Source organism: Rhodamnia argentea, chromosome 6 (genome assembly GCF_020921035.1).
Source record: "Rhodamnia argentea isolate NSW1041297 chromosome 6, ASM2092103v1, whole genome shotgun sequence".
NCBI classification, from domain to species: Eukaryota; Viridiplantae; Streptophyta; class Magnoliopsida; order Myrtales; family Myrtaceae; genus Rhodamnia; species Rhodamnia argentea.
Genome location: NC_063155.1, coordinates 24,994,707 through 25,015,459, shown reverse-complemented (window position 1 = coordinate 25,015,459; position 20,753 = coordinate 24,994,707). Strand labels below are relative to the sequence as shown.

General features: G+C 39.0%; 1 pseudogene; it reads left to right on the top strand.

The window, feature by feature from the left end:
- Window positions 1-5,094: 5,094 nt before the first annotated feature.
- On the top strand, window positions 5,095-17,276 carry LOC115757094 (annotated as a pseudogene).
- The last annotated feature ends 3,477 nt before the right edge of the window (window positions 17,277-20,753 follow it).

The following is a 20,753-nucleotide window of genomic DNA, read 5'->3' as shown; positions in this document are numbered from 1 at the left end:
TCTCGCCGGCTATTTCGCCGAAATCGTTCCACGACAAAATATATTTCACCGAAATTCGTCCTTTCGGCTTTTAAATGTGATAAGAGGTTCTGTGATGATTTTGGACATAAGAGTTCCAGATAATTAGAGGAATCAACACACAAAGTTTGTACAAAATCCAATAGAATTACACAAATATTGTCTCGACTGGAATTTAACTCGATGGCGAGAGCCTACAAGCACAAATCCAAAGGAACCGATACAGATGAAATTGAAAGAAAATGCACAAACGTAAACCAAATCATAGTTTGACTTGATGGTATGGCCTGACAAGCACAGTTCTCTTCAAAAACTAACAAACCAATGCACCCAAAACAGTGTCAGAGTTTGAATCAATGGCATAGTATCTGGGATAAAGATAAACAACGGAGTTTGACTCGACGACGAGAATCCGAAAGCTATAGTTAAAAAAAGTAAATGCAGTACGATAAGTAAAGACAATATAAATTTGTTGATTTTGTTCGGGGGGCCGTTCTCCGTTGATACTTGGTGATATTTATAGCGATTGGAATAGTAACTGCTCTTCGGCGGTTGTAATCCTAGTGCACCAACAATTGTCGCCTTCTTTGGTCTTTTGAATCCCTTTTTCCCAGCCTTCGAGCAGTTATTTGATTCTAGATAACCGATGTTGTTGGCGCCTTTTTCCAATTTCCATTGGTGTCGGTCGTGCCAACGTTTTCCATATCCTGGGGCTTTGAAGTTTGTCAACCCAGTAATTGTTGATTGGACACTTAAAAATTCTCTTATGATCGTGAGGGGCTAGCCCCATGTCCTCTGCATTCTACGAACTCCTTGACCTTCTTTTAGAGGCTATTTGAACCTTATCCGCTTCGAATTTATTCTACTATCATGAAATTCAAGGAAACAATTTTCACAACCTTTGGCGCTCCTTGAAAAACTTGGAATTCTATGGGATTGCCTTCTTATTGGCGCCCGATTTCACTGATTGGCCGAATGGTTTCTTCAAATGACGCTTGACGTCTTCTCTTCAAATGGCGCCCGATTTCTATATTCTCTATCTAAACGTCTTCTCTTCACGTGTTTACCACGTATTATGTCGACCCTTCATGTGTCTTGCTCAGGTATTGACTCCCCACGTGCTTTGCACATGCATTGATTCCTCATGTGATCCACACATGTATCAATTTCTCACGTGTGCAGCTCATGTCTCGACGGGCGATTTATTTTGGTGCCAACACCGGCAATTGAAAATCTTGGTTGATCAATCATCCTCAATGTTAGATATCAATTCTTCTTGTCTATACTCTGTCCAGAAAGTCGATTCACAACATCATGGGAAGCCCAGATAACCCGGAATCATATGAAAATATGAATGTCATTTACTTGAGAACAAAAGTAACTGTACTAAATCGCGCGTACAATCCTCAATAAGCATACCTAACTTTATGCAAAATTATGTCACCGTATTACTTGCCCACTCAATGACGGGAAGTATAATGCGATGAAGATGCCGAATTCCATTGTTTTGCAATTAAGTTTTGATTCTTCTGAACAGGGGAAACGGAACAAAGTCCCCCTTCTCACTTCCCTGTCCTTGCCCAAGAGCAACACTCACTAACTTCGTCTACTAAGCTCCCTGACTCTTACCAATTACTTTCCGCCCCCTCCAAGAGCAATAGTATTTAGTCCTGGCCAAAAGAAAGGGAAAGGAAGAACAGCAAAAGTATATATGAGCCATCTGTGCGATTCCGATATTGATCCTTTGCTTTTGCATAAGAAATACTTCACCCACTTGAAGAGGAGTCTGCCAGGTGTAGACGCAAGAGATTAAATATATTGACCGTCCCTTGAACTATAATATCGCCGCAAGATCATTAGCCAACAAATATCCCACCGAATATACATTAATATACATCGACACGTAGAATTCGACGAACGGGGAAAAAAATTAAGTCTAATATCATGGTATAATGTCTTACCCAAAAGCTTAAATTAATAGGTAGAGCTTCCATAGGCAAACGATATGGGATGCTTTAATAACAAGTTCCATATTTATGAACTCCGTCATTATATGATTTTTTTTTTCCATAGTAGTCTCGATGGGCTACTCTCGTTCTCGGTGTTTCTCCTTTTCCGCGCGTATATTGGATGGGAAGCTGATTCTTCCCAGCAACAATCTACAAACTAGATGTTATGAAATCAATAGTCGATATTTAGTATTTCGGAATCATATACGTTTACTAGTGGCAAAAGTACAGCAGGAGTGCCAATATTTGTGTACGGCACTCACTTTAAGCCAATATTTTTTTTTTTTTGGATTTCTTAAGTGCCAAATCAGAAAAAAAAAAAAAACGATCACTTAAGTGCTAATTCGGACGAAACAGTACACGTGGCATTTTTTAAAAAATTAATTTCTTAATATTTTGTGGAATTTTTTTTTTAAAAAAAGTCTATCCGCATGGCGTCCACGTGGCAATTTTTCTTTTAAAATTCAATCCATGTGGACGCCACGTGGACTTTTAAACTAAAAATTAAGTTAATTTTTTAAAAAAATTAGCCCTCATCGTTGTAACTGCAAGTTTTTTTTTAAAATTTATTTTTCTGTTTGCCCTCGCCGCTGCAACTTAAATTTTTTTTTTTTTTTTTTATCTTATTTTTAGTTTTTTTAGTTTATTTTTATTTTTTAATATTACGTGGATTTTTTTTTATCAATTTTTGATTTTTTTATTGACTAGGATCTCCAGCGAGCCAAGTAGATGCCACATTAGATTTCCGACAAAGCTCATAGGAGTTGACACTGAAATAATAATTTTTCAAAAAAATTGGCACTTAAATGATCCAAAAAAAATATTGGCACTAAAGTGAGCGCCGTATATAAATATTGTCACTCCTAGTGTACTTTGCCATTTGCTAGGGTAGAACAACACACTTCAGATTACTTTGAAAAATTCGTTTACTAAAAAGTTATTTTAATACTTATTTTTAAGCAGCTTTTTAGAAAGCTACTTTTCAAAATGAAATTTTCAGGTCTCATCCTTTCGTGCGCTTAGATTAGTAATGGATCATACCCCAACTGAGCTGTAGGAGCAAACAATGTTTTAATCCTTGTTCTGCCGAAAGCCATTCCTCCCCTCTTCTTATTTCTACCTAGAATCCTAACATTTAGGTTGTAAAGTATCTATTTTTCTCTGCTGGCACAGCCCACCAGAATTTTATTGTAAAGGCATCGAGTCGGTCAAAAGTGCTTCGTGGCAGCCGATTGGATTGTATAGTAGAAATCGGTGTGCTCTGAACAATCGATTAAATATATATTGCTCTACCCGTCTAAGATAGCGTCTTCCCTTTTTTAGGGGCTAAGTTCGTTATCAATCTTCTCCTTTTCTTTTTTTGGTCTAAATCAATCTTCTCTTCAAGTGTAGCTTCTATGCTTATTATATGTTCGTGTTCTCTCACCATTTTTCCCTTACGACCCTATTCTAGGTTGACAATAGTAGTATGGAACATTACAATAAGAAGTGTGAAATGCCTTTTGGGACATTTCGAAATTGGAGAACACAAACATATTGCACGAAAAAGTTTACATCAACAAATGATATTTTCTTATAAGTGAGGGGTAGAAAGAGGCAACCAACGTGGGTGACCCGCCTTAGATGTTATCATAAGCGCTCCACACTCATGATCAAATATTTGATTTGAGTCATAATTATCGTTCATTTTGAACGAGCCTGTCACCGCCATTTCACCGTGGTGCTAGTGGGAGTAGAAGAAAGCGTAGTGAACGAGCAAAAGAAACGCACACAAATCCTTGCCAAGAATTGCCTCGCAGCCAAAAAGGAGCATGCTCTTGAGCGCAATGAATGCAAGTTGACGGGGCTCCAACATTGATTAGTTGCCAAGCCCGAGTTCGCCAGGTATCATTACATGTCCAGGTTGGTCTAGACAGCCTGATTTCTTACTCCCTTGTAGCTCATGTGGAGCATCGTCCCAAGTGTGACGGGGCTGCATGATGCTCTTTCGTACGAGTTAAAAGATGCCCATTGTCCTTTTCCCAGGACGTCATATGTTTATGTTGAGGAATCGATCAACTGCTAGAATTAGATTGTAATTTGACCTTGATTAATGCTAAGCTTCAAGTGGTTGGAAGATCCTTCGTTGATTCTAACTGCGTTATCGACAACCTTAAGATGCGTGGGAAAGGAATAGCGATGTCTTAAATTCACATCGCTTTAAGATGACACAATTTACACGAGGAATTTTCATTTTTTTTTTCTTCTAACAATTGGAGCACCGAAAGGGTCAATGAGTGCCCTTGAGGCCCTGACCAAGCATACCTAATATGGAAAATGGCACTTCTGAAAGCATTGATTGTATATAATACGAGCATAATTAGTGGATTGCAAACTGCAAAGTTTTTCCACTCAGTTGCTTTGGCACTTGTTAATAAAATTCATAATATGGTAGCAAACTTCTCATTTATCTTCATACTAAGTAGATCACGGTAATAAAAAAGTAATATTTTCATATCCTATCACGTTTATTGTATGGTATAAACAACATCGGTGTAAATGGACCTAAAAATTGCACAAAGGAAGATGGTAAGAATTTCTCACGAGGCTCTTGCCTACTTCATTCCTATTTGCTTATATTTTTATTTTTTTCATCTCTTTTCTTTTATTTTTTAATTCTTGTTAATTTTTTTAAAATAATAAAATATACTAATATACCTAAAATATGTAACGAACATAATACTAAATAGAAATAAAAATAGGAATAAATAAAAATTAATTTTTTCATTATTTTAAATTTCTATATTATAATTCGAAATATTATTTTAAGAAGTTTGCTATTCTAGAAAAAATGAATTTAATATTATAGATATTAGAAATCCTAACTTTTTCCCACATACCCCAGGGATAATTTTATCTGGACTATATTCTTATATCCGACTTTGTCCTATCTTGTTCCAAACACAAGATACAATAAACTTTATTCTATCTTGAATTTTATCTTGACTACCAAACGTAGTCTAAAAGAGATGGTCAAGCGGTTATACACTCAATACGGAAGTAGCATGTTCAGTGTTCAAACACATAGATGGGGTAATTCGTGTGTATCCACCGGGATTAGTCAAGCCGAAATATTTGAATATCACTTACGGTGATCTGCGCTATGGTTGTTAACTTATTATTATAGTGGGATCCCAAGGGATGAGGATGCGGAATTTGGGGTGTTGTTGGTGAATGCAAGAAGAGGTGCACTAGGGTTTCGCAGCAGAGCATCTTGCCTATGCGGCTACATGTTTGGTTGCGCGGACTGACAAAGGAGATTATCAAGCGTGATAGGGAAAATGACTTATAAGACGACCTAATTTCGTCAAAAAATCTCCGACTTTAACTCCAATCCCCATTCGACCAAAAAAATAAATCTCCAATCCTGATTTTACTCGAAATTTTTTTTATCTCATAAAAACATTTAACTTTAGATTTAGTCATAATTCTCCCATGAACCTTTTTTTTCTCATAAAAATCACAAACTTTTACATAAATCCCATATTTGCCTCCGAAAACCCGCCATTCACCATTGCCCTTAGTGATCCTATGTGGCATTTTCAAGTCATTGCTTTAGTTTTTCCTCAAATTTCAGATCTAATATGACGTCTTTTGAAAATGAATTTCCACGCTGTTGACAACTAAATTTTGATTTTTCTTTAATTATTTGTTTTGCATAAAAAATCATGAGTTAAATTTTAATTCGTACTAAAAATAATTAATTCATCATTCATATTTAATTTTTTGTCATTCATGCATCGCATTTTGCATTTAATTAGATCAGCGACGGATCGACTCGAGCGCATGAACTTAATTGAACTAAGCCCGTGGACAAACCCATAATGACCGAAGTTTGGTCTATCTTTAATAATATTCCGGGACCAATTAATGGGTAGGTTTACAGCAAAGGGAAGTTTCGGATAAGGGATTTTGAATGAAAGAATGATAATTTTGCATGAGGAGCATATCTTCGGTTTTGCTCTTTGAGCAATATATTGAGGCAGCCTGCACGTGTCCATAGGCATGGCCAAGAAGAAAACAACAAGGGATTTGGTGGTTTCTTTCCTCGGATCGTGCAGTGCAAGAACCAGTCACCTCAGAAGCGAAAGGAAATAATATATTGTGATCTTTCCTCGAAGATGCCGAGCTTTCTTGCCTATGAAAGCAGATCCACCGCTGACAAAGAGGGGGGAACTCTCATTCAGAAAAATCAGACAACAATTCTGAATACACTTAGAGAGAAACACGTGAGAGAGACAGAGGAGTTCGGCGACTAAGCCCTTCACATGGGGCTCTTCCCCCGACGGTCGTTGCTACTGATGCTGTCTCCTTTGTCAACCGAGCTATGCGACAAGGAGTTCCTGATCTTGATTCGTCTGCATCGATAACGAAGCTGGGAACTACACGTGATTTATGGCAACGACCTTGCTGGAGTCCCGTGCAGAATTTTTTAGCCTAACAGTGTCACTGGTTGGTGCCTTTCAGTCCAGTCAACGTTGGTCTGAATTTTTGCAGGTTTTCTGTCGTTATTTTGATTATTTTAGAGCATCGGGAAGTCTCCAAATTTTCCCAAATTTGTGGGAACCAGATCCCAAAACAATGTTAGGGGTGACATGATCGATCCGGACCATTCAAATAAAAAATGGACGGTCCAAATTAATCTACATCATTTTTAATTTTGAAACTTCCCATAAAAAAATGTCCTCTCCTTTTAAAAGGTAATGTAGATAAATTCGGGAAATGGACGGCTAAAATCCCTTACTGTCACCTCACCCCATCCATATCCCAATTTGTGCCTATGACCACTAACGCTCCCAATAAAGTCTCCTGACGATCAGAGCATGATTCGATTCAAAGAGAGGACTTGGTCAAAGATTCCACACCACCTGTTTCTTGGAAACATTCACATGCTAATCATCCACTAATAAATTGTGGATTAAATTGCATATTCTGAAAATTGCCTTGCAAGATTAGAATGTTCAATTGCTTGAATTGGAAGATTGCAGGTTAATTTTGGAAATCGAAAATTCGAAGTATATCTTGCAATAAATTTGAAAGATTGCATCATAATGTGATTATTCTAGAATCTTTGTGATAATCTTGTGATAATCTCAATTTTTTTTTAATATACTCAAGATATCAAAAAATATTTCAAAATGTGATCAATTAGGAAATTTCCTAATCCGCAACAGCATACATGGCTTATTTTCATAGAGGGTATTTTGAATTTTTAGGGTCGATCTATCGGACTTTAGATCGAAACTTGATTCCAAAGAAACAACGACAATTATCTTTTCATTTAAAAGTTTCAATTTTAATTTAAATTTATCCATAAAATCGAAAATTCAAAAAAAAAAAATCTTGGCGATTCATCTTTTAATTTCATCTCACAAAATCTCAAAAAATTCAAAAGCAAAATCTAGCGAGATATGGTTTCTTAAAAACCACGACTCATCATTTTTAGAAATATAGGATTTTCTAGAAGTCCTATCTAATGGATTGCATTCAATGAATAAAAATCTTTTTGAATCAATTTAACTTTTTAAAAGATGTAGACATAGGGTTAAAAGATTTTCTTAAAATTTTGGGTATTAATGTAAATTAAATCCGAAAATTATAAGTCATTCTTTAACCAATTCACCCTCTTTATTCATTAATTTTAAATTTTGAAAATTACTCAAAAACACAAAAAAAATTCACGGAAAGAAAACCCAAAAAATTGTACTCTTCAATTGCACATTTGAATTTCATGTCAGAATTCATCAAAATTGCCAAATTGAACATTTTTCATGAAATTGGTAGGCATTAATTGAAAATTTAATGTAATCAAGTCTCCGGACTCATAATCTCTGATTTGTAGGAATAAAATAGTTCTCTAGCTATTTTATTGAGGTTTTTAATCAACCTACCATAAATAATTAGTGGCAACTCCAAGATAAATCTTTGCATGAAATTGAACTTAAATTGCGAATTGGTAGGGCTTGAGAGAGTCCGAATTATATTAGTCAATTTATTAACCGAATAATCCATTAGCCTAATTTTAGGTCGCGAGACACGTCGGCCTAAACGACATGTTCTTGAATCTAAAATTTGAGTAAAAGAGAGTTTTCCTTTCATCTTGCTTGTGGATATTCAATTTTTCTCATGTTTGATATTCCTCCATCTCTCGCGGTCGGAGAGCTCACAATCAACCCACTCGACTCAGAACGTTCAAACAACTTGGTTTGAGATTTTCCATATCTCGGTTGTCAACGAAAGATTAACGAGAGCAGATTCGGGGACTCAAGTACAAGGTTGCGGTTTTTTGTTAGGTAGATTATGGTAAAATTGGGACCTGGCCTAAAATTATGATTTTTTATAGGATAAAAGAAAATTTTATGGTAGAATTGAGATTAAGCCTAAAATTGAGATTTTTTTAGGGTCTTTGGCGGTATAATGCGGGCAGGCTTACGGGGCAGGGCAGCTCGACATGCTGGGCATTTACACGCAGCGGTCGTGGGTGATCCTCAACACGACTGCCGTTGCGCTGTGCTTCCTATACATCTTCGCAGCGAAGCTCCTGCAGCTGCTCGGGCAAACGGAGGCGATATCGGAGGCAGCGGGGGAATTTGCGATCTGGATGATCCCGCAGCTGTTCATGTACGCGTTGAACTTCCTGATCGCCAAGTTCCTGCAGGCGCAGAGCAAGATCATGGCGATGGCGGTCATCGCGGCGGTGGTGGTGGTGGTGCTCCACACGGTGTTCAGCTGGCTGCTGATGCTGAAGCTCGGGTGGGGGCTGGTCGCCATCGTGCCGGACGCGTTGTGGGTGGTCATCGTGGCGGCCCAGCTGGCGTACATATTCAGCGGGAGGTGCGGGAGGGCGTGGACGGGGTTCTCATGGAAGGCGTTCCAGAGCCTGAGGGGTTTCGTTCGGCTGTCCATCGCTTCGGCCGTCATGCTCTGGTAAGCTTTGATGGTGTGGACTTTGACGATAGAAGCACGATCCTGAAATTGAATTTCACGTGCCTTTTCTTCTTCTATTCTTCTCGTGGTAGCTTGGAGGTTTGGTATTTCATGCTGCTTATTCTCTTCGCGGGTTACTTGAAGAATGCCGAGATTTCGGTGGATGCCTTGTCTATCCGGTAAAGTCTTTTCCCCTTCTTATTCGCTATTTGTTGCTCCCTCGTTCAATTCTTGACAAGCATAAAAAGGTCAAATCAGTTGGGAAATGCAATAAATAGAAAAATTTGAGTTGGGAAATGTGACATTAATTTGCAACCATCGCCACAATTCGCGCGGCCCTCGCTTGGGCCCGCTTGTGGTTGCAACCCCTCATGGAGGTCGAACGACGCGGCTTGTGTCTCTGTTGCTCCTCCGCCTCTGTGAACTTCACATCTGTAGAGATCAACAGTCAACGCAACTCTAGGCAAGGCAACACCAAGGCCACACAACCCCAGGCAGCCCACGGAGACGGCAGCGCGACCCAAGCGAGGGCTCCCTGTTGGGGCTAACTAGATAACCTAGATGGTTAATAGGTTGAGTGAAAAACTACAAAGAAATTGTTGGGGAATATAATAAGCTAAACTTCATCCGTAGTAGAAATCGTTTGACATAATCTAGCATTCTGCCGATGAATAAATTAACTTAAACGGGTGCGGTGCAGGTACGTAGAACTTTGCTCTCATAACAGTGATGCTGATAAACAAAATTGATCACGTCAACAACGGCCACAAAGTTCTTTGGATGCGTTTGAGGTTTCGTGCGTTTTTACCTGATTAGTCCCCTGGGAATTTAGTTGCGATTTACAGTAGAGATTGGCTAAATTAGCAAAAGAGGAGAGGTGTCCTCGAATATGAATAGCACCAGATATCTCAGTGATATAATCTTGAACTGCTATCCTCCCAGTTTGACAGAGAGAAAGAGAGATTGAATCGACAAGAAACTGAAAAAATGGCATTCTCTTGCTGACCGACGGGTAAAGAATTAATCATCATTTGTTGTCTTTCTTTCGCCACTAACGTTTTTTGAGAAAAGTGTCAAAAAAAAGTCCTAAAACTATTGCATTAGTACCAATTCAGTCCTAAATTTTTTTTTTATCAATTCAATCCTAAACTTTTTGCATTGTTACCAATTCAATCCTAAATCTTTTATATTTATAACAATTGAGTTAATCCGGTCAATTTTGATAAAAAATCGCTAACATGGACATCGATTGTTCTACGTGGCACGGTTAACGCTAACTTGAACTTTTTAAATATTATTCTAATATTTTAAATGATTTTTTAAGCATTTTTTGGTTTTTTTAAAAATTATTTAAAATATCAAAAAAATATTAAATAAACATCCACGTTAGTGTTGACACCTAAATTTTGATTTTTCTTTACTATTAACTTTGCATAAAAAATCAGGGATTAATTTTAATTCCTACAGAAAAATAATTAAATCATTTTTGGTTTAATATAGGATATTCGCATTGCATTCGAGTGTATAATTCCTAACTGAATTAGTTGGGCTAAATCCGTATACATATCAATCTGGTCGAACGGTTGGAGATTATCACGCGAGATATTTTGTAGAGGATTTCTTTTGCTCAACAGCTCATACTCTCAAGTCTATAAGAAAGCTTCTTCACGGTGCTTTCAGAGGAGGAGGCCATTTTTCATTGACCATTCGGCCAGAGAGAGAAATTGTGAGCGAGACATTGAAATGACCCTGATGATTGAAGACGTGAGAATCTAGCCTTGCTCGCGGGTGCAGGTTGACAACTCATTCAAGCATCCGTTCAGAGAAATTCAACAAAAGTGAAGTTCTTCGTAGCCACGATCTTGATTGAATTCATGCGGCTGTTTCTTTGACGTCTGTCCAAGCTATTCCCAGCGATTCATTGCCTTGTTATCCCTTGTGCATTGGAAGCCGTCTCAATCTCAAAACAATCTCCTATCCGAGACCGACGTGCATTTGCCGCGAGCGACTAGCAGATCCAACGAATCCAACGAGCCTTTTCTTTGTAAGCTTCTCTTGAGGTATCCCGAGACACCACGTCGCCAATATTCCCACGCACCTGACTGCTGTTCAGCATCTCATAGCGATAGAATCGGGTTGTTTCTCCCCATATTAAACTATTCCGCTTCATATTTCTGGTTTTGCTATGTTTCGATGTTGCAGTCGCAATCAATTCAATGCTTAATTGAATAGGAGAAAATAGCCTTTGGAGCCCTTCCATGCACGAACTCATGAACACATTCATGCCTTTTACTTGCACGATGAACAATGAAAGAGGAAGGGAAGCAGTGCTATTCGTCTTAATGTGTCCAGGTGAAGAATAGGCCAAAAGGAAAAAGACAAAAGGCGGGGGAGTTCTTCTTTGGTGGAAAATTCGTGAGGCTTCGTAAAGTCCATTGCTCAATACCCCATCGTCCTCCGCGGGCCCAAGACTGACCAGCTCGATCCCGATCCGTTAGTTCAAACAGCAAATAATTCGAGTCGAATTAGGTAAAATAATATCTAATTTCGATTTCGATTTTATTTCCGATTCTGAGCTAATAGAATATTCTCAAGGCATATTTTTTTTAGTCGTTAGAAAAACCGATTCAAATTGGGGATTATCTCCTACCGACAACGTGCAAATTCGAACTAATCTCAACCTTGAAATTTGTCTCGATGGTGCGGGAATCAAGATATCTAATCTATAACCACTAGATATGATTCCTCGATTCGATTTGCTACCGAATTTGAATCGGAAAATATTTTCAAAAACATGCATATCTTTGATTGCATATTTGATTAATTGTCTCCTAATTTGAAAATTCAAAAAGATTTAGATATATAAGATTTGTTAAAAATCTTATCTTGTAGGATATGCATTCATTTAGAAAGATGTGATTTATTAGAAATCACATCTAATTGATTAGGTGCATTTTAAATATCCTCATGTACATTAGGATTGCATCTTCATTTAGATAGGATATCATATCTGAAAACATTTAGATTTAGGATGGAAGATTTCCTAGATAATTTTAGGGTTTAATTCAGATTATTTCCTAGACATTTAGGATAATACCATTTAGGATAGTTTTAACTTCATGAATAGTTAAATCCGAAAATTCATTCAAAATACCAAAATATCTCATTCATATGCATTGCATATAGTTTAGAATATTCCATGTCATACATGTAGATTTCGCATTTCATTTTATATGCATGCATATAGGTTAAAATGCGTAATTGCCATGTCACATCATTATGCCATATCATCCGCATGTATGCCATATCATGAACTTTGCCACATCACCTTTGCATGTCATTTAGAATCATGTCTAGGTTCATTCACATAGTTCGCATGTATAGATTCATTAATCTAGTTTACATGTTTAAGTCATTTAGCATAATGTTGCATGTCACTTAGGTTAAATTCATAACATTTTCGCATGCCATTTAGACTAGGTTAACTTAGTCGGTTTTCATATCATCTAATTAGAATTGCATTGTCATTCTAATTAGCCTTATTTTCGCACGTCGTTAGAATTGGGTCATTTAAATAAATGCCTCGCATCCCATTCCATGTCATTTAGTCTAAGATTGCATATGCATTTTGTTTCATTGCATTATTCATTTAAACAAGCAGAAGTCATAAAAATTGCATTAGACTAAGTCTTACGTTTGGGAAATAAGCGTTAGGATTTAGGATGTAGCGTTGTCGCGACCTCGCCTTCGGCCTCCCTCGGAGGTCCGGCGGGGTTTAGAGGTATTGCCATAGGTCAATGGCGCGGACTCTCCCAAGTCCTACCTTGCGTGACATTGGATTCATTTTTTACCGATTAGCAAATTAAAATGCTATTAAGAGTCGCCACTAGCCTATTGGGGTCGGCTAGAAACCAATCGAGACACGGGAGAGTTATCTCAATTCCTACGCAACCGGAGCTTCTAGATTCGGCGACTTGTTTACGCTAACTAGATAATTAACGCCCTTTCGGTACCTAAACAGTTAATATTTTCTAAGGTGACCACACATTCCGCATATCATTTTAAGCTCATCGGGTATCTAACCGGTACTAAATGATCATGCATAATGTTTTTCTGTCATTTCGTGCAATTACATATTTATCCTTAACCTAACATATAGGGAAAGCGATTAACGGGCAATTTTTCAAAAGACAGTGTTATAAACACTCAATCAGGTGAATATGCCAAATAAAGATCGGGATAAACATATGCAGACCAAATCTATGATGGCAACATTTAAACAAACAACTCCGATACGAAGATCGGATGCGTAAAACCGGACCGGATTGGACATCGATCTTCATCCTCGATTGAGCCCCAATGGGCTGCCATCTCCGTGGGCATCGACATCAATTGCCACGTCGAAATATCAACCTGAATGAAGCTCGGGCCTGCTTTCCTGTCTCCCTCTCTTTCTCAGCCCACTCTGAAGCCCAGACTCTGCTCTTCACTCTTCTTGGATCAGCCTACAAGCAGACTAAACAACAGAGAGAGTCAGCCCAGCTTCCCTTTCTTTCCTCCCTTAGTCTAACCTGCGTGAGCCCAGGAGATAAATGGCCCAATTCTCAAACAAATAAGGGTTCAGTTCACTATTCTTCTTCTTCTTCGTACAGCAACAGCCCTGCAACACTTGAAGGCGACAGTGCACTTCCGACACCGCCAGCTTTCGCTCGCCCCGCCGCTGCATCGTCGGGACTCGCCCATCGCACCGTTGTTGGGTCACGCTCCAACTGACCTTCTCGTCACCAACACCGCATCTGCCTAATCAGTACCGAAACGACGACACCGAGACCTGCCAACCACGCTATTGTCTCGTCGGATTGCCACTGGTTCAGGACCCATTCCTCCGAGATCGCACACGCTAGCATCGGCTCTGGTCCGAGCTAGTGCGTCGTCGCTACTCTGCACGCCGTCAAGACTCAGCCTCCATCCTCGACTGCCATCGTCGGATGCTACTGCGTCGACGCTAACAAGCAGATTCGAGCGTCATCACCATGGAATTTCCCCATCTCGACTTCTCTGCATAGATACTGAGCAGTCCTCTCTGTTCTACTCGTTAGGTCCCTCACGGCTGTGTCAACAATGGTCCTGTCATCGTCGCCGCTAGTCGCAAGGCCACCTTCTCAAGCCGTGATGAAGGCGATCGACGCACGTCGAGTTGGCAACAGGGGGGGAGTGCGCGTGAACGAGAACTAAGAGCCTCTTGACTTCTACGCTTGTGTCAGCTCCTGCTTCAGCTCTGCTGTCCCCTACCCAGACTTCATTTTTTTTTTTTTGAACCGAACCTCCCTCCTTCAGCCCCCTTTTAGGCCTCTCTTGCACCGCTCCTCCCCTTGTTTTTTTTTTTTTCTGCTCTCAAGACTGAGAGCCCCCTGAACGCTTTTGCCCCCCCCCTTGAACCAAGCTTCCTTTACTCTCTTGCTCTCCAAAGCTGAGAGCCCTTTTTACTCTACGTAGTCAGCTCCCACATGGGCAACAGCACCCTCTATTTCGCTTCTGAGCCTCCCTCTTTTATAAGCCTTTACCAACTTCTTGCCCAAGCTTACTCGTGTGTTGGAGAAAGAGACATGAGGGCAGCTTCCGTGGAGATGCGTGGAGCCATTGTGTCCAAGAGCTGAGAGGGACTGTGACGTGAGACAGGGGATAGAAAATGACGTGAGGTGAGAGTGACTGTGGGCTAAGAAGAAACTGGGCCACGAGAAATAAAAAAAAGAAAAAAAGAAAAGGAAAGTCTGGGCCCGATTTGGTTGAGAAAGAGTAATGAAGTGGGACATGTGAATTGCGACGGCCACAAGCGGGCTTGAGTTGAACTGGCCCAACCCGATATTTTCTTTTTCTTTTTCTTCTTTTTTTTTTCTTAAATTCGTTTTATATATATTTTTTTTACTTTTTTCTATTTTGCAATAAGACAAAAATAAATTAGACGTATTCTCATTTAACGAATAATAATAATATAGGATCGCCAAAATTAGGTGTCAACAAGCGTCCTGGTACGTTCCCTTTTTCTTACCCTCGCAATTTATTTAACGCTTTGATTATTGGGTGTTAAATAATGTTTGCGCACGTGCATGATCATCTCACATGTTAGGATTTTAGATTAAAATTAATGCAAGCTGTCTACTTAAATGTTTTTCATTGAAATGAAAGGTGCCGAAAAGGCGTTAATAAAAATATTAGCATAATCAAGTCCCCGAACTCAATGAATCTCTGATTCGTAGGAATAAAGTATTTCTCCCGATACTTTATTTAGGTGTCTAATCAGCCTACCATAAAATGTTTAGTGGCGACTACGAGTATAAAATCTTTGCATGAAATTGAGTGATTTGGTAGAGTTTGGGAGAGCTCGTACTAGGTTAATTGATCTAATTAACTTGGTAATCCATTAGCCTAGAAATCTGATTTTTAGGTCACGACAGTTAGCGTCGACCATGCCATGTAGGATAATTAATGTTCATGCCGGTGATTTTCGGCCAAAATTGATCGAATTGACTCAATTGGCATAAATAAAAAATATTTAAGACTAAATTGACACTAATCTAAAAATTTTAGGACTAAATTGACACCAATAAGAAATTTAGAATTGAATTGGCACCAATACAAAAGGTTTACAACTGAATTATCATTAAAAAAAATTAGAATTAATAGGCACTAATACAATAGATTAGAATTTTTTTTGGCACTTTTCCCAACGTTTTCCTCACGCTTACAGCACCAAACAACCTAATCATTGTTCAGATGAAATATCAACTCTCATCTTTTCTTCTTTGTCGTGTATTGCCTGTCTTCTTCTGTTGCTGGTTCAATCAAAGGAGAACAGTAAAGTCGCATTTTTTTTTTCCAAAGACAGGGATATGATATAAGTTACGTATGTAGGACCACATGCATGACGCGGATGTTTCTATTTGGTAACTGTAGTACACATTTTTTGGTTTAACGACTGTAATTGTGTTGAAACAGAATTGGATAAGATTAATGTGATTGAGGGTGCAGTTCGATTCTTGGTTCTGATGTTTGATTTGATGTGTATCTGTTGTTGCAGCATGACCATACTACTAAGGACAGCCATGGCGTCTCTTGGAATGAATGCTGCCGTAAGGTTGGTACTAGAATCATAGGGCCCCCCAAAAATTTCTTTCACATCCGAAATGGTTTCTTGATCAACACAGTGTGAGGGTGTCGAAGGAACTCGGAGCGGCTCATTCGAGAACAGCAAAGTTCTCGCTCATAGTGGCCGTGATCTCCTAGTTCATAATCGATCTGGTCTTATTTGCGATCTTGCTTGCCACTCAGAACTTATATCCGTCCCTATTCTCGAGTGACTCGTCCGTCCAGAAACTGGTCAAGGAGCTCACGTCGGTGTTGGCCTTGTGCATCGTCAGCAATAACGTCCAACCAGTGCTCTTCGGTAGATTTTCCGATCTATCTTTCATCTGTTTAGTTGTATCTTTCCCAATCAGAGAAATGTTAAATGTGCAACAGTCCTACTCTTCTTAACAGGGTGGGCCGTAGGAGCTAGATGGCAAGCCGAGGTCGCATATGTGAACATTGCCTGCTATTATATGTTTGGAGTTCCCCTAGGTCTGATCTTTGGTTATAAGCTAGACTGGGGTGTCAAGGTAAGTCCCCTTTCGTGCTCAATCATCTTGGAAGTAAAAGTTCCACTCTTTGCTGTAGTTTTACCGCCGATTTGATAAACCAAAAGCACAAATTGATCACTAAGTTATACCATTGAAACGCAGGGGATCTGGTGCGGAATGCTGATGGGCACAATAGTGCAAACATGTGTGCTCATCTTCATGGTTTCCAGGACGAACTGGAACAGAGAGGTAAAACGTCTTCGTAATGCCTCTGTTTGTTCAAAGATATTAATGCTTCAGGAATAGGTTGAAAAAGCTCATCCCCGTCTCTGCGCTTTCAGGCTTCTATTGCTGAAGAAAGAATAAGAAGATGGGGAGGTCCTTCAGAAGAGCAGCAGCTCGCAGAGAACGACTTAGAGAAATAAAACTGAACCCAATAATTCACCAGGAATGAAAGAATTTCGGTGAAGATGACCCTCACTATAGCCAGTCACAACTTGACGAGGCGACTCATGAGATGCGAGCCTTCGTCGCCTGATTCATTTGCCGTTCAACAAATTCCGATGGCAATTGGAGATCTAATTGACCCCAAAATTCCAAGAGAAACCTTAGTCACACGAGTCATTTAGTTCTACCGAGTCAATTGCAGTATTTAACAAGCCATTTTATATTTTTACAACTTGTTGGCGATTGAAAATCTTGGTTGATCAATCATCCTTAATTTAGATTCTGATTCCCCTTGTCCATATTCTGTCCAAAAAAGTCGATTCGCAACGTCATGCAAAGCCCTAGAGAAGCCAGAATCATATGAAAATGTAAATGTCATTACTTGAGAATAGAAGTAACTGTACTAAAACGCTTACGCAATCCTCATTAAGTGTACCTAAGTTCATGCAAAATTACGTCGGCGGAGTACTTGTCCACTCAATAACGGGAAGAATAACGCGATGAAGATGCCATGTTCCATTGTTCTGCAATGAAGTTCCGATTCTTCAGAACAGGGGAAACAGAACAAAGTCCCCCTTCTCACTTCCCTGTTCTGGCCCAAGAGTAACACTCACTAACTTCAACTACTAAGCCCCCTGACTCCAGCCAACTGATTTCCACCTCCTCCAACAGCAATAGTTTTTCGTCCTGGCCAAAAGAAAGGGAAAGAAAGAAGAGCAAAAGTATATATGAGCCATCAGTGCTATTTCAATATTGAATCCTTTGCTTTTGCATAGGTGATCCGGATCACCTAACATTGGGATTGCTGTGACATACATGATATTTTTTCCCTCCCTTTCAGTACATGACATGACTCAAATCAGGCCGTCCATTTTCATTTTGACAGCCTGATTTGAATAATGTCACGCATGTCACAGAAATCCCAATGTTAGGCGATCCAAATCATTGCATAAGAAATACTTCTCCCATTTGAATAGGAGTCTGCCATATATAGACACAAGAGGTTAAATTTATTGGCCGTCCCTTGAACTATTGTATCGACCCAAGACCATTAGCCAACAAATATCACCTAGATTCCGCATTAATTTACAACAACCCGTAGAATTCGATGTATAACTGAAGTCTAACACCATGGTATAACATCTTACCCAAAACTTAAAATTAGTAGGCGGGGCTCCCATGGGCAAACAATATGGGATGCTTTAAAAGAAAAGGACACTGAAATGCCAATTTTTATATATGGTGCTCACTTTGATGCCAAGCTATAGACCATACGAAGCTTCTTCAAGAACATTTTTTCGTGTCAAGGATTGTAATTGAATTCGCCGATCTCCTTTTTTGTACATCAATACGTTAAACTCCTTGTTTTAGAACTCAACCAGTGGTTTGCACATTTCCAGGGCGAGCTAACATAGAGCAAAATTGGAGAGTGGCGATTTGACAAGAGATCTTACTTACGCGGTCCTCCACCTAGAAATCTTTCCTTGCCTCCTCCAGCGGTTCCTGAAAAGTACGATTATTGCATATGGATGCCGTGGAGAGCCTTCATAGTTTTTCTCTCTCTTAGGTGTTCATTCGGCGTTTTAGTTTCTAGAACAGGTGCGGGCAATGCGTGAACGCTTCATGCTTTATTAATGACCCTTCTAATGCATGTCTAAAAGCATGTTAATGAAAAGTACTTGATAGCACTTTTGAAAAAGTTTAGAATTTAATCGAATCAAGTGGAACATTTAGGACTTGATTAATGACCTTGGGGCCTGAGCTTGGATCCATTAAGGATGGGCATCGGCGCCTGTGCCTGAGTCCATCGATGGCATAAGGAGGGTTTGTTTTATACTGTGATCACGAACCCAACATTACATACATATGAATTGGACACAACCGAGTTTGACAATATGCTGAGTAAACCATAAAATTGTCATTTTGGATGACCCAAATAAATTTTGGACTCAAATTATAACAAATTTATTAAGTTAGTGCGCTTTTTCTAAAGAAGAAAAGAAAAGACCTAGATTTTCCAACATAGGAAAAACCAACAAAAACGAATTATAATGTATGCAATAACATGGAAAAAATTCATTAACTTTGAATATTCGAACACGCCTCTTTATTCCCAAAGGATATTAATTCGGACACAACTCTTTATGTTCAAACCGGTAGTTACATCTGAATAGACGCAAACACTCCAAAGGGTGTAAGAAATTAATACAAAATTTGAAATAAAAAAATAAAAAATAATAATAACTGTAACTCCCTTGCAAACAATCGCACTGTTTCGCTAATCAAAATGGTTATTTTATTATTAACTTCAAAATAAAAAATAACTGTGATTCCTTTATGAACAATCGTCTGTTTCGTTAGGACACAACAATTATTGATAATATTTTTAATAATAATATCGTATTTCAATAAACAAAGAATAGTAATTATTGATTAGTGCCAAATCTAGTCCATGTGCACGCTCACATCCTTTCGATGTGGGACAAGGCACCTCTTAGTTTGTTTACCAACAAGGAAGCCCTATCTCCGTAGAGCCACGACCTCACGGCCAATTTGGGCAGCAAAGGCACCAAGAACTCATCGTCCACCGTGAACCGGCACTCCGCACTGTGGCTCAGCCTCTAGGAGCAGCAGAATCCGGGGACTTTCGACCCCGCTGGTGATGTGCATGTCGGCAAAGTGCAGATCGTCGATAACGTCACACCATTCTCTGCAGAGGGACCTCAGCTTGAGGATCGACATCGTGGTTAAGCGAGAAAAGACGTCGCGGAGGAGGTCGAGAGGGAGGGAGCTTGTCCCCCGGTTTGGAAGAAGAAGAAGATTGATAGCTGGACATTGACGAGAGCTCTAAAGAAGATGTGTTCTCGTTTTGTTTTTATGATATTATTGCGAATTTGGTGCACCTCTTCGCTTGTTTTTTTCGGTCAAACACCTCTTCACTTTTTTTTTTTTGGGTCCAAAAACACCTCTTCACTTACTCGACGTAAAAATTGACTCGGAGATGTCTATGTCCTATATAGTCACAATTTCCATCTGAAATAACAAAAAATATGAAAGGGGAAAGAAATTTTTTTTAACGAGTCACGTAATCCATTGCTTACATGGCACTAATTAGATTTATTGAAATAGTTTAAGGCTTTGGGTTGATATATTTATTACAAAATTCTGTTTTATTGGTAATTTATTTAGGGAAAAAACCACCAAAATTCCTGAACTATGCTAACTGTGACACATTTACCCTAAACTTTTTTTTGTGACATCAAAAATCCCAAACTTTTACTCATGTGACACATTTACCCCAAACTTTTTCTTGTGACATTGAAAACCCTAAACTTATACTCTTGTGACAAATTTACCCCAAAATATTTTTTTGTGACATAAAAAATCCTAAACTTATATTCGTGTGACACATTTACCTCAAAATTACGAATATAAGTTTGAAGTTTTTAGTGTCACAACAAAAAGTTTGGGGTAAATGTGTCACACGAGCACAAGTTTGGGATAAATGTGCCACATGCATATAAGTTTAGGGTTTTTTGTGTCACAAAGAAAAATTTGGGGTAAATGTGTTACAGCGGGCATAGTTTAGTGTTTCTGGTGGCTTTTTCCCATTTATTTATAGTGTATTGAAATCAAGTAATCTTTTCGCATAATGTACATTATGAATACTAACAAGTAAACAAAATCAACTTCACGA